Source organism: Gracilinanus agilis, chromosome 6, assembly GCF_016433145.1.
Source record: "Gracilinanus agilis isolate LMUSP501 chromosome 6, AgileGrace, whole genome shotgun sequence".
Lineage (NCBI taxonomy): Eukaryota > Metazoa > Chordata > Mammalia > Didelphimorphia > Didelphidae > Gracilinanus > Gracilinanus agilis.
In genome coordinates this window covers 222,975,798-222,989,783 of record NC_058135.1, presented here as the reverse complement: position 1 = coordinate 222,989,783, position 13,986 = coordinate 222,975,798, and positions in this window count along the sequence as shown.

Sequence of the window (13,986 nt, the reverse complement as noted above, 5' to 3'; positions counted from 1 at the left end):
TTCCTTCCTTCCTTCCTTCCTTCCTTCCTTCCTTCCTTCCTTCCTTCCTTCCTTCCTTCCTCTCTCCCTTCCTTCCTTCCTCTCTCCCTCCCTTCCTTCCTTTTTCTTTGTCTCTTTGTTTCTTTCTCTCTTTCTTTCTTTCCACCATTTCCCCAGCCCCTTACACAGAGTACTAGATCTTAACTTGTAAGACCTTCTCCAGAGTCTCTGCTTTGCTGTTCACTACCTGTATGACCTTGGACAAGTCAAATCACTTCTCTACACCTCAGTATCCTTCCCTCTTAAATGGATAGAATAATCCATGCCCTTCCTAATATCTTCAGGACTGTTATGAATGGGGTAAAAACCTGCTTCATCAGCCATAAAACTCTAGGCAGGAATATTTACCCCAGGATCCATCTATGAACTTAAAAAATTCTTTTTGATCATTATATTTCAATATAATTGGTTCCCTTTGTAATCTTATGTATTTGATTTTTTAAATGCATTTAAAAACATAATCCATAGGCTTTACTAGACTGCCAGATACACAAAGACCAGGATACACAAAAAGGTTAAGAGCCCCCACTCTCTAGAAATGTGAGATGTTATTCCTTCCTCTTTCCTTTCCTCCCTCGCTTCCTCTCTTCTCCCCCTCCTCTTTTTTCCCCCTGAAGCTCCCTCCTCTGCTTTTCTAACAGGTGGCTGGTGCAGAAGTCTGCAAAATGGAAATATCATTACACAAACACCTTGGCCGGAGGCCATTCCAAGCAACACTTCCCCAAGCCCAAGAGAGATCCCTGATGATGGAGGCTACCAGGCCTTGCAAAAAAAGTCCCTTTGGGCCCAGAAAGGCAGGTGTTAGGGAAGACATCCTCACAGTCATTCATCCAGTTAACACGTGTTGACTAAACAAACTTGTCCTGTCCTGTGAGAGGAAGAGAAAGAGAAAGAGGAGGAGGAGGAAGTGGAGAAGGGAGAGTATGTCCAGGCTCTGCCCTTAGGAAGCTCATAGTTTGGGTGGGAGACAAGATTCCCCCTTAGGAAACAACTTGAGAAATATCCTCCAGAGCAGAGTCCTGCAATTGTGGTCAGAAATTTATTTTTGTTTGTCAGTTGTTGTAGTCATGTCTGATTCTATTTGGGTTTTCTTGGCAAAGATACTGGAGTGGTTCGCCATTTCCTTCGGCAGCTCATTTTACAGATGAAGAAACTGAGGCAAACTGGGTTGAGTGACTTGTCTAGGGTCACATAGCCAGGATGTGTCTGAAGCCAGATTTGGACTCAGGAGGATGAGTCTATCTATCTATCCAGCTTGCCCCTGTAGTGAGAAAACCCAAGTTGAAGAGGAGGAAAGAAGATGAAGGTAAGCCAGCAGAGTAATGGACAGAAAGTAGGTATGTATGAAGATGGGGTGCTTCACAGAGAGGTCAAGGAGGAGAGGGACAGAGAAAATGCTATTTCTCTGGTGACCAGGAGGCTGTCAGTGATGTTGCAGAAGGCAGTTTAGAGTACTAAGAGACAGCTAGGTAGTTCAGTGGATAGGGAATCAGGCCTGGAGACAGAAGGTCCTGGGTTTGAATCTATCCTAGATACTTCTTAGCTGTGTGACCCTGGACAAGTCACTTAACCCCCATTGCCTAGCTCTTACTGCTCTTCTGCCTTGGAGCAAATACTTAGTATTGATTCTAAGACAGAAGGCAAGGATTAAAAAAATGAATTTGGCAGAGGACTTTGAGTTCATGGACATGCCATCTCTACATTGCTCTGAGGAGGAATCTTCTCCATAAAATCAGCATCCTAAGGAAAAGCCCAAATGGCCTCATCCTAGTTAAGGCTCCAATAAGTTTACATGATCCTCTGAAAGCTCAGCGTCAAAGAGGAAGAGATAAACAGGATGATAGCTTGAGGGTCCAATTCTAGGATCACAGAATTTGAAGCACCTTAGAAATCATCTAGTGTGCTCCCATTTCCATTTTACAGCTAAGGAACTGAAAATCAAAGGGGACTAAGGTCTAAAGAGTTGAGATTCTAATCCAGTGACCCTTGTTGGGTCACACAAAACATTTGGTTTCGACAGTGATATTTGTGGAAAGGAGTAGTTATGCCACTGATCAGTAACTGCTCTACTCACTCCTCCCCCACTGACAGGCTTGAGTGAAAAGGGAGGGGCGCAATCTAACTCAGTGCTCCTTTCTCCCCTCTCCCAACCAAACAGTTAGAAATCAGTTGGAAATGGTGGTTGATCTGATATCTTCTGGCAAGGCTAGGGAAGGCTAGTCTCCTAAAGATGTTGACTTTTCTCAATTTATTTCCCCACAGGTTTGATCAGGGGAAATTAGGAGAAGCTTGATGTCATGAAATTATCAGGGACAGAAGGAGGATCTGATTTGTATGGGTCACACAGCTGAAGGAACTAAGCTTGAAAATGGTTGTGAGTATTCCCCAAAATAATAGCCAGGCCCTGCTCCCAAAAGATGAAGGTTTACTGATAAGTGAGGAAAGGAAAGGGAGGGAGGTTTTGCCAAGGATAGAATAAGGTCAGGGGAGCCCTAAACTATTAAGTCCAAGCAGCCCCTCTCCCCAGAGGGGAAAGGTAACTTGGTTAGCTATTTAGCTCTCTAATCTAATAGATAATCTTCTCCTACGGTCTAAATAACTAATTTGAAGTATTAGTGAGGTTGATTGTAGGTCTATTTAGGATAAAGCAAGGTTGACAGCTCTCAAGAGCCCCAAGATCTGGGGTCAGCAACCAGAGTGACCTGCTCACTTCAACCCCCAGGAATCAACTGCCCCAAACTCTCTCAACTGCCCCCTTACCCAGAGTTCTCTGGGGGGTGGCTGGAATTCTGGGTTGAGGCTTGACCCTGTATCTTGCAGGAATTCCACCCTGCCATCTCCATGTTACACCCTGATTCCAAATCCACTGATTTCTTTCTGTTCTCATAACACATTGGGACTTTTCCAGTGTTTACCATTTTAATTTTAGTTACCTTTCCCCAAGCAGATGAAGAGTTACCTGAGATTGGAGCCTATGTCTTCTTTTAATCACCCCCTCTACACACCCACACACCCACACAGGGTTGGGCACAAATGAAGTATAAAAAAGACTTTTTGAAATATTAAAATACTTTATCCCAAGTCAGGAGTAAGGAAGTGGTTTTTATGATGGATTCTCCTACTTCATCAAAAAAACTTTTAACTTCTAAGACAGAAGATAAAGATTTAAAAAGGAATCTATTAAATCTGATCTCCTTTTTTATTTTAATAAATTTCCATGTAAGTTTTCTGAAGTTATATGATCCGTGTTGTCTCTCTCTCTTCTTCCATCACTCTTCCTGGAGCTGATAAGCAATTCAACCTGGGTTATACACACAAAACATATTTCCATGTTCGTTTTTGTAAGTGAATGATCTTATAGAACCGAAACCCCAAAACATCTATTCAAATAAGCAAGTGATAAATCATATGTTTTCATCTGTATTGCTATCTAAGCAGTTCTTTCTCTGGAGGTGGATAGCATTCTTTTTCATAACTCTTCAGAACTGTCCTGGATCATTGTATCTCTGTTAGTAGCAAAGTCTATTACATTTGATCATCCATCAATATTATAGTTACTGTGTATAATGTTCCCCTGGTTCTGCTTATTTCGCTCTGCATCAATTCATGTAGGTCTTTCCACTTCTTTCTGAATTCATCCTGTTCATCATTCCTTATAGCACAATAGTATTCCATCACCATCATATATCACAATTTGTTCAGCCATTCTTCAATTGAGGGACATTCTTTTAATTTCCAATTCTTTACCACCATAAAAAGTATAGCCATAAATATTTTTGTGCAAATGGGTCATTTCCCATTTTTTTTATCTCTTTGGGATATAGACCCAATAGTGGTATTACTGTATCAAAAGGTATGCATTCTTTTATGACCCTTTGGGCATAATTCCAAATTGCCCTACAGAATGGTTGGATCAGTTCACAACTCCACCAGCAATGCATTAGTGTCCCAATTTTGCCACATCCCCTCCAACATTAATCATTTTCCTTTACTGTCATATTGACCAATCTGATAGATCTGAAGTGATACCTCAGAGTTGTTTTAATTTGCATTTCTCCGATCAAGAGGAATTTAAAACATTTTTTCATATATTAATAGCTTTGATTTCTTCGCCTGAAAACTGCTTATTATGTCCTTTGACCATTTATCAATTGGGAAATGACTTGGATTCTTATAAATTTGACTTAGTTCTTTAATATATTTGAAATGAGACCTTTATCAGAGAGATTTGTTGTAATTCCCCCCCCCCCAGTTTGTTGTTTTCCTCCTAATCTTGGTTGCATTAGTTTCATTTGAACAAAAGTGTTTTAATTTCATGTAATCAATATTATTCATTTTATATCTTGTAATATTCTCTATCTCTTGTTTGGTGATAAAGTCTTCCCTTCACCATGGATCTGACAGGTAAACTATTCTGTTGCCCTAATTCACTTCTAATATTACTCTTTTTTTTAACCCTTGTACTTTGGTGTATTGTCTCATAGGTGGAAGATTGGTAAGGGTGGGCAATGGGGGTCAAGTGACTTGCCCAGGGTCACACAGCTGGGAAGTGGCTGAGACCGGGTTTGAACCTAGGACCTCCTGTCTCCAGGCCTGACTCTCACTCCACTGAGCTACCCAGCTGCCCCCTCTAATATTACTCTTTATGTTTAAATCATATACCCATTTTGACCATATCTTGGCATAGGGTGTGAGATATTTGTCTATACCTCGTTTCTACCATATCGTTTTCCAGCTATCCCAGCAGGTTTGTTAAAGAATGAGTTCTTATCCAAAAATCTGGGCTCTTTGGGTTTATCAAACACTGGATTGCTGAGGTCATTTACCCCTAATCTATTCCATTGATCTATTTTTAGCCAGTACTAGTTTTTTTTTGATGATCACCTCCTTATAGTTGTAAGGATGGGATTTGTGCAAGGGGGATGGGGCATTATTCTTACATAGTACAGTTTAAGATCTTCTCCTAGACCACTAACCTTCATATGTTTTTATTAGTTTCCTTGATATTTTTGACCCAATCTGATCTCCTATTGATGGGGCAATTGTAATTATAAAAATATTGTAATATTCTTTGTGTCTCAAGGCAACTAGATGGTGCAGTGGATAGAACCTGGGATCAGGAAGACTTCGGTTCAAACGCTTCCTCAAATATTTCTTAAGTACTGTGTGTGATTCCAGGTGAGCCATTTATCTTTCTCAGATTCAGTTTCCTCATCTAAAATTTGGAAATGGCTGTGTTCAAATATTATCTCACAATCAGGTCATGAGCTGGACAACTTTGAATAAATAAACTCACTTCTCAGAGCCTCAGTTCCTCTCTCTAGAAAACAAGAATAATAACATTTATGTTCCCAAATGCTATGTGAATCTTAAAGCACGTTAGAAATCAGAATGGGTCTTGTAGCAATTATCAACCTAGTTTTGTACATGGAGAAACTGAGGTTCAGAGAGTTCAATACAAATGATCATGGACTTCCAGGTGGAAAATACCCCCAGAAGCTATCTCCTCCAACGCTGTCATTTTAAAGAAGAGAAAACTGCCATCTTTGACAGGGAAGTGATTTGGTCAAGGTCTCTGAGTCAGTCCAGGCATTGTGACTCCAAGGTTAGGTCCCTTTTCTGCTACATCTCCATGCTCTTCCTTTCACAGACTTCATCACATTTCCTCTGGTACCCAGGTAGGTAGATGTCTACTGTTCCCACAAAGCCCGGTAAACCTGCCCTCCAGGCTCCCCTCCAGAGGTTAGCCTGGGCCCCCTTCATTCCCGGCACACGTCCTGGGAAAGATTAAGCCGTCAGGGGGCTGAGGCTTTGCCTTGTGAAATCACAGGCAGGATAAAAGTCTCCTAAGAGCACTCCCCACCCCTCCCTGCTCCCGAAGATTGATTTTTTTTTTAGACTACAAACAGAGGCTTCAAATAGTCTGATCTGAGGAATATTCCTCCTCCTTCTTTTCTTTTCTTTTTTTTAAAATGCCAATTGTTGAGTCAACAGACCTCTGCGGGGCTGTGTTTATCTGCCAAGCCTTCTGGGATTAGGGAATATTAGCTGGGCATTGAGCCTCGAACCCACTCTGTGAGGCCTCTTTGTTACTGGGGCAGGCTGCTTGTGAAAGCCCTCTGTGATGGGCCTCAGCCCCCGTGATATTTACCCAAGTCAGTCTGAGGCTTAGAGAGCAGGCAATTCCCTGACATCAGGGGCCTGTGGACCATGATGCCCAGCCCCAAAGATATCACTGAAGGCCTTGAAGGTAGAATTAATAAGTCATCTCTCCCCTATATATGTATATTTATATATAATATATACATAGATTGTAGATAGATAAGTAGAAAGAAAATAGACAGACAGGCAGATATAGATAGATAAGTAGATAGATAGATAGTTAGATAGAGAGAGAGAGAGATGGATGGATGGATGGATGAAGAGATAGATAGATAGATAGATAGATAGATAGATAGATAGATAGATGAAGAGATAGATAAATAGATAATGAAATAGATGGATAGAAGGATGAAGAAATGGGTAGAGAGATAGATGGATGGATGAAGAGATACATAGATAGATAGATAGATAGATAGATAGATAGATAGATAGATAGATAGACAGATAGATAGATGGATGGATAGATGGATGAAAATGTAGATAGATAGATAGATAGATAGATAGATAGATAGATAGATAGATAGATAGATAAGAGATAGATAAATAGATAATGAAATAGATGGATAGAAGGATGAAGAAATAGGTAGAGAGAGATAGATGGATGGATGAAGAGATACATAGATAGACAGATAGATAGATAGATAGATAGATAGATAGATAGATAAATGGATAGACAGATGGATGAAAATATAGATAGATAGATAGATAGATAGATAGATAGATAGATAGATAGATAGATAGATAGATAAGAGATAGATAAATAGATAATGAAATAGATGGATAGAAGGATGAAGAAATAGGTAGAGAGAGATAGATGGATGGATGAAGAGATACATAGATAGACAGATAGATAGATAGATAGATAGATAGATAGATAGATAAATGGATAGACAGATGGATGAAAATATAGATAGATAGATAGATAGATAGATAGATAGATAGATAGATAGATAGATAGATAGATAGATAGATAGATAGATAGATAGATAGAGGAATGGATAGATCCATCAACCTTTGCATTTAAAATTCAGCAGCATTGATCAGACACTAGTTTGTGCCCCAGTTCTGACCTCAGGCAAGTCATATTCTAAGGTTCATATCTTTTTCTGCAAATGGAGATAATGACTTTTGCATGACATTTATCTGCCGTAGTACTATTGTGGAGAAAATTATGTGTAAACCTGAAAATGACATAGGAATGAAAGCTGCTATTGCCAATTATAATAATAACAAGAAGAATAAAAATGTAGGTTATTGTTAAATAAGAATCTTCAAATCTCAGAGCTGAAAGGGCCCTCAGGAGATGATTAGATACAATCTCCTTTTTAGTTCCTCAAGGGATGGGACCATCACTACTTCTCTGAGTAGTCTATTGCATTGCAGATGAGCTCTCATGGTTAGGAAGTTTTCTTTTAACATGGAGCCAAAACCTGGGTTCAGTTCCAATCTCTGAAATGTCTGGCCTGTGACCATGGACAAGTCATTTCAAGTCAGTGCGACCTTTTTTTGGATTTCTTAGAGTAAGTGAGAGGTGCAGAATGGAGACATGCTTTCAGACATAGCCAGTGTATTTTTTTTCTTTGTTTGATTCTATGAGATGTCCTTAGCTTAAAACAGCTTACTTTTGGGGTACCTTGTATTTATCAGTCCAAAGAGACGGTTTCTAAATGAGGAAGGAAGGAAGGAGGGAAGGAAGGAAGAGGCATCAATAAAACAAAAATGCACAGGAGAAAACAGAAAAAACAGAATTAAGTTCTGAGGGGGAGGGCAATAAGGTAATTTCTTTTTTTTTAAACCCTTGTACTTCGGTGTATTGTCTCATAGGTGGAAGATTGGTAAGGGTGGGCAATGGGGGTCAAGTGACTTGCCCAGGGTCACACAGCTGGGAAGTGGCTAAGGCCGGGTTTGAACCTAGGACCTCCTGTCTCTAGGCCTGACTCTCACTCCACTGAGCTACCCAGCTGCCCCAGGTAATTTCATTAAACTTAATGTGCAATTGCTGAAAAAAAAAAACACTAGAGTAACAAATTTATAGACATAATTTCAATCAATTCTTTTTTTTAAATTCTATTTATTTTGGAATGTTTGTGTTTTTTATTGTTTTTATAATTTAAAATAATCTACTTTAAAGGGTCCTCCCTCGTTGTTCCTAGTCTTGTCCGCTGAGACCAAGCAGAAAAAGTCTAATCCTTCTTCCAAAGGTCACCCCTTCACAAACTTGAAGACAGCCTTACTTTCCCTTTCTGTGTTCTTGCTCTTCCTCTTCAAGGGACACCTCAATGCTCTGCAGATGGATTTATTCATCAGAATGCTTCCAGGATGATAAGGTCCTCAGAAGAGATTTGTATTAAGGGAGAAGCAATAGGGGATTGAGCTCTGAAAATGTGGGAGAGAGAGTCTGGGAAGAAGGAAGGGAAGGGATCAGTACTAGAATATGGCCTGGGGAGGTTAGGGCATTCCCTCCCCAGTGGAGAGGATCTAGGACATTCAGAGTCCAGGAGACAGAGAAATCAGAATGAATCATAAAGGAGAATAGGACATCTAGCTGGAGGTCAGCCCCTATCTCCTTGGAGGAGTAGGAAACACAGTCATAGGTGTAGAGATGGAAGGGACCTCAGTGATCATAGAATCTATCCTGTTCATTTTATAAGGCAGGACCTTGAGGTCTATGAAGATTAGGAAAATGCCCAGGGTCATACAGGTAGCAAGTGAGAGAGACAGGATTCCAACCCAGGTCCTTTGACTCCAGAGTCAAATATTCCAGGATATTACAGGAAGATCTTCACTTTTCTGAGGGATGAAGTTCCTAACAATCAGAACTATCCCAAAGTGGAATGGGCTGTCTACAGAGGGATAGGGAGTTCCTCATCCCTGGAGGGGTTCAAATTGAAGTTAAGACCACCAGAGTGTTGTAGAAGAGATTCCTGAACTGAGAGGGCAGTGTAGTGTAGCCTCTTGGCCCAGTGAAAAACATTTTTAAAAATATTTTCTTTTTTATTATCATTTAACTCTCATCAGCAAACCCAAATATTTCAATATGTAAGAAAAAGAAAAAAATATTTTATAAGAAACTGACCTGCCCTTCTAGCCTGGCAAGTTGATGACTCTCATTTTGTACAACTTGTAACCTCTGACTTACAGATGGAGAAATCATGGCACAAAAGACAAAAAGACTTTCCTAAATTTTGACTTGAATTTGAACTCAAGCCTCCTGTTGGATGGATCATTCATTGAGCGCCCTTTCTACTTCACCAAGACATCTGCAAAATGAAGGAGTTAGACTAAATGACCTCTTCATTCTAGTGCTTCTCCTCTCTTAATTATTTCCCATCTTATCCTATAAATAGCTTTTTATCCTGACTATAGATTGTGTGTATGCATTTTAAGTTCCTTGAGGGCAGGGAACATCTTTTATCCCTTTTTGTATCCGCAGCACTTTACACAGTGCCTGACACATAGTAGGCACTTCATAAATGTTTATTCTGATCCCCAAATCCTTTTGAGCTCCAAGTCTAAAATTCTGTGATCCTCTCTCATTGTAGCAAAAGGGAAGAAAAGAGGAAATGGCGGTATCTTAGTCTTCTTTGTTCATTCTCCCTTGCTCCTTAGGAATTCGTGCCTTCTGGGGAAAGGTAGAAAGTAGATGAGATTTGGGAGTAGGAGACCCAACAATCTTACCCTAAGACCATGGGTGAACAATTTAATCTCTCTGGGACTTAGTTTCCTTCTTGACACAATGAGCCACACACCTCACAAAAGGCAATCTGTTCTCAATTCTAGAGTTCCTTCTAGTGCTGACATTCTATGCTCTATCGTCCCTAACAACTCTGAGATTCCAAATTGATAGATTCTTAGAACTGGAAGGGACTACAGAGCTTCTAGCACTTAGCCCAGTCATTTATAAATAATAAGAGCATCAGAAATAATAAATTGGATGCCAACTAACTCAATAAGGATCCTTGACAAGTGGTCATAGACACTGTACATCTACGGCTTCTCCTGGCTGACATTCATGGAGGGCAGTTTTGGGGCCACTGAGGTTAAAGTGGTTTTCCACAAGCATTTGATGGGCAGACACGTTTCTGAAGCTCAATGTACTTATAGGTAAAATAAGGCGAGGGCCATGATCTTTTATTTCATTAGTATATGGAACTCCCGGACAAAGAAGCTCTTTATGAAGGCAACTCAGCACTTTTTTGACTCAAAGTTAGAGTATTAAGAAATTAAGTGACTTTCCTAAGGTCACGCAGTTATCAGGTGTCAGAGGGTCACTTGACTGTAGGTCTTCCAACTTTGGTGCTGACTCTCTACCATGCTTAGCTACCTCTCTTGGCAAAATGGGGCTACAAACCACTCCTGTCTCATGAAAAATAGTCTCTGTTCTACAGTCACTGCATCACAAAACGTCTATGTTCTGGAGTCCATTGTGGCTCTGTTATTCCAGAATCACAGATTCTCAGCATTAGAAGGGACTTCAAGAACCGAGATTCTCCCAAGGTTCAGTCTTAAGACTATACAGTATTCTCCTCTAGAGCATTCTAGAAAGGTCATCATAGATGGTGTTCTAATAACTCTGACTAAATGTGTTCTGCTTTCTCAAGTCCCTTATAGCTCTGACATTCCATATTCTAAGAGCCCTTCCAGAACTCACATCCTGTGTCCTAAGGTTCTCTGCAGCTTTGCCATCCATTGTTCTCCATTCTAAGGTTCTCTCCAGCTCTGACCTCCTACATCAGCGATGGGCAACCTTTTGAGCTTGGTGTGTCAAAATTCGCCAAAAAAACAAGCATAACGTGGGTGGTGTGCCACTTTGAGAAAAAACCATAATTTCACGATATTTATAGTTTAAATAACAAAAATGTATAATTGTAATATATAACTGTATTTCATAAACCAAAAGAAGTAAATTAATATAGGTAGAATTGTCATCTGTAGTGCACAGGGTGTCTACACTAAACTACAGCAAATGTTTCATCCTTGGCATGTGGCCCCATACTTTATGCAGCTGCATGTGGCTGTGTGTCATGTGTGTCAATGCTGACACATGTGCCATAGGTTTGCCATCACCATCCTATGTTCTACATTCTGAAATCCCTTCTAGTTTTGATTTTCTATGTTTTAAGGTTTCAAAACTCTGACATTCCATGTTCTAAGATTCCTTCCAGAGCTGATAGCCTATTTTCTAGGGTTCATTCTAGTTTTAACATTTAAAGTCCTAAATTCTAAGATTCCCTTTAGCTGTGACCTCCTATGTTCTACATTCTGAATTCCCTTCCAGTTTTGACTTTTCCATATTCTGAGATTTCTTGATGTTATGACATTCCACGTTCTAATATCCCTTCCATAAATGACATACTGAATTCTAGAGTTCCCTCCAGTTTTGACATTCAATGTCAAAGGGTCCTTCCAGCACTGACCTCCTATGTTCTACATTCTGAATTCCCTTCCAGTTTTGACTTTTCTATGTTCTGAGATTTCTTGATGCTCTGACATTCCATGTTCTAAGATCCCTTCTAGAACTGACATCCTATGTTCTAGAGTTCCCCCCAGTTTTGACATTCAGTGTTCTCTATTCTAAATTCTATTCTTTACCCTTACCACTCTTCCACCTATAAGTCAATACACAGAAGTTAAGGGTTTAAAATTAAAAAAAAATCTATCATAAATTCTATTCTTCAGTTCTGAACTCTGATATTTTACTTTCTAAAGTCCCAATTCTGACTTTTTATGTTCTGAGATTTCTTGATGCCCTGACATTCCATGTTCTAAGACTCCTTCTAGAACTGACATTCTATGTTCTAGGGTTCCCCTAGTTTTGACATTCAGTGTTCTCTATTCTAAATTCTACTCTCTAGTTCTGAACTCTGATATTTTACTTTCTAAAGTCCCAATTCTGACTTTTTATGTTCTGAGATTTCTTGAAGCTTTGACCTTCCATGTTCTAAGACCCCTTCCAGAACTGACATCCTACATTCTAGGGTTCCTTCCAGCTCTGACAATCCATGTTCTCCAGTCTAACCTAGCCCTAACCCTGACTTTTCCCAACCTAAAGTCCTTCCCATATTTAACATCCTCTGATCTGTGCTCTCACTTCTCTCCCTGCTTTGATGGTCTATGTTCCACGGCACTAGGAGCCCAGGCTTTCTGGCAAGGCAGGGCTGAGCCCTCCTCTCCCCTTCCTGGAAGGGCAGCTTGTCCGAGTGGGGCAGTCCTAGGGCCAAGGAAAATAAAGTTGTTTTGCATGAGCACGGATTATGCCTTTGATGGGCTGAGCCTTACAGTATCGCTACCTGGTGACAAGCAGTTGCCCAGGCCAGACCAGGCCAGGATGGAACACAGAGTGCCCTGCCTGGACTTATTCTGGGATGTTTACTGGGGGTGGGGGCAATCAAGGCAGTCAGTGAGGCTGGAAAAGCAAAGTATTTAATTGAATCCATCAACAGCACAGAGGAAAATGTCTCAGCAGGAACACGCCCGGGATGCGGGCAAGCTCTGGGAGTGGGGGGCAAAACAAGGCATTTTTTTTTCCAGAACTGAGAAAATAAAAACAAGAGTGAGATTGTCCACTGCACAAAACAGTTTGATTTCATATGCTCTTGAGCCAAAAGGAACCTAAGGGGCCATCTTGTTCACCCCCTTTCCTTCTTCAAAAAGGAGGGAACAGAGACACAAAAAAGGGAATGGACCAGTGTTCCCAAATTTCCACCAGGGAATCTTAATCTTACAGCTCCCATCTTTTCATCTTTTTTTAGCCCAGAAGGCTCAAGGAGGCACAATTCCTCCAAAGAGAATAGGTGGTTTATTATTATTATTATTATTATTATTATTATTATTATTATTATATATTCCCATTTTACAGATGAGGAAACTGAAGCATAGAGAAATAGAGTGACTTGCCCAAGCTGACAAGGCTAGTAATTGTCCAAGCTGAAGTTTATATGATGGTCTCTTGACTATCTCTTTGCCCCAGAATTTCAGAATCCTCAAATCTCCAAATTTAAAAATAATAATTGACTGATAGACATTGAATGTCTACCAAGTGCTAAGATGGGCCTGATTCTTGGTGCTAGGACCACAAAGGCTTCTTCCAGTTTCTACTTAGACATTTCCAGTGATGGGGAGCTCACTAATTGTTAAGAAGTCCTTTGTAATGATATCTCTATTACTTCAGCCACCTCCATCCCCAATTGTTCCATGTTTTTCCTTCTGGGGCCAAGAAGTGGTCTCATTTCTCTTCCCCATGAAAATCCTTGAAATGCTTAAAGGCAGTCGTCTTGCCCTCTCTGAGCTTTCCCTTTTCCTGAGTAAATACCCCTAGTTTGTTCCATCAATTTTTATATACCACAGATTCTGGTCCCTTCCTCGTCCTGGTCACTCTCCCTTGGACACACTCCGGGTTGTCAATGTCCCAGTCAAAGAGGGGCTCAATCCCCAGTCAGGATTATTGACTTCACCACCAGCAAAACCAGCACGGGTTCCTGAGATCCTTCCTATCTTAGGGACTTTGGGTGGGGTGAAATAGGGGCTGTCCTATACCCAATGAACTATATTGTATTTTAAGTACCTGTGTAGGCTTTGAGAGCCCCCATGCTCGGGGATGTTCTAGGCCCTCCATGCATTGAAATTTTATATTGGAGGCTTTCCTGGATTAGTCCAAGAAAAGAAGAAAAAGAGCCCAGGGAAAAGAGTGGAACCATTAGGGTCAAGTTACCAGGACATAGGCTGAGAGGAAGGAAGGAAACGGGCATTTATTATTAGTAAAAGTGCCAGGCACTGTGCTAAGTG